The sequence below is a fragment of the Orbicella franksi genome, chromosome 11, assembly GCF_964199315.1.
Source record: "Orbicella franksi chromosome 11, jaOrbFran1.1, whole genome shotgun sequence".
NCBI classification, from domain to species: Eukaryota; Metazoa; Cnidaria; class Anthozoa; order Scleractinia; family Merulinidae; genus Orbicella; species Orbicella franksi.
The window spans coordinates 18,441,380-18,443,075 of record NC_138155.1 but is presented as its reverse complement, the minus strand read 5'-3'; positions in this window follow the sequence as shown (position 1 = coordinate 18,443,075).

The following is a 1,696-nucleotide window of genomic DNA, read 5'->3' as shown; positions in this document are numbered from 1 at the left end:
ACATCCACGCGAGAACCCACGAAACGAGCGTGGATCCGTGCGGATATATGTCGTCAGGGTGGTGCAATTTACGCGGATCCCAAGACTTACGGTCTCCGCTCCGTTCCCGATTATGGCTCCTGCTCGAATTCCAACTCGAACTTTAACTCGAAGTCCAACTCAAACTCAAACTCGAACTCGAATCCAAAGTTGATGGTTTGGGATTTCCCGTTACATTGCAAATTTCAAAGGGTCTGAATTGCAATTTTCTCGAATTTTTATCGGCGTTCATGCAAAATTGCTCCACGAAAATGAAACTGTTAACCAAAAATTTTATTGACTGAACTGTCTTTGGCTAGCATATCAGACGATTTGAAGCACTACCGGTCAGCTTTTTTCCACTCTGAATTTGCATAATTTTTGAGTTTTGTTTAAATTAGGAAAGAGTGTCTACTTAATGAGGGCTCAATTCGCACGAAAAACACAAAAAATGAAAATAATCACCTTGTCTTGATTAAGGAAGAATCAATGTATACATTTAAAGTTAAGGACGTTTCACAGCGATGTAAACGTCTGTGTAGCAAGAAGTTCAAAAGTGTAAAAAGTTCGGATTAACACGATGTGAAATCCGAGCTTTCGGTACGATGACCGTTTTTCGTGAATTTCTCCCGTTATAATGGATATTTAAAAAAGCTAACTTGATTTCTCTCAGTTACTTACCTACAATCGTGGACAAAAGTCCTTGGGACACTTATGTAATTTAACGAATTATCTGTGTTTTGCTACTGAAGTTTAAAAGAAGCGCCGCTTTCCTTTTAAAAAACGCGTCACTGTTCCCCCTCTCCACCCAATACAACGTTGAAAATCAGAAGAAATTGCGGGTAGTAGTTTTTAACATTGTATAGGGGGTGGGGGGTGAGGTTAGGCAGGTGAAGTAGTATTCGCGTCTGGCGTATGCGCAAAAGCACCAAAAGTGCAAATGTGTCCCAAAACTTTTGTCCATGATTGTAGGCCTTCAAACTGGCAAAGCATGAGCGAAATCGATTTTTCGACCGTGGCCACATTTTTAGAATTTTCTTTGATTTTTATTGACATTCACTCTTAATTTTGGTAACTGAGGATTTTTATTTCGTATTGTACTAAACGACCTAAAACGACAGAAACTACAACAAATGATTCTCTAAAATCAAAAGACAGAAACCACAACAAATGACTCTCTTAAATCAAAAGATAGAAACTACAACAAATGACTCTCTTAAATCAGAAGATAGAAACTACAACAAATGACTCTCTTAAATCAAAAGATAGAAATTACAACAAATGACTCTCTTAAATCAAAAGATAGAAACTACAACAAATGACTCTCTTAAATCAAAAGATAGAAACTACAACAAATGACTCTCTTAAATCAAAAGATAGAAACTACAACAAATGACTCTCTTAAATCAAAAGATAGAAATTACAACAAATGACTCTCTTAAATCAAAAGATAGAAACTACAACAAATGACTCTCTTAAATCAAAAGATAGAAACTACAACAAATGACTCTCTTAAATCAAAAGATAGAAACTACAACAAATGACTCTCTTAAATCAAAAGATAGAAACTACAACAAATGACTCTCTTAAATCAGGAGATAGAAACTACAACAAATGACTCTCTTAAATCAAAAGATAGAAATTACAACAAATGACTCTCTTAAATCAAAAGATAGAA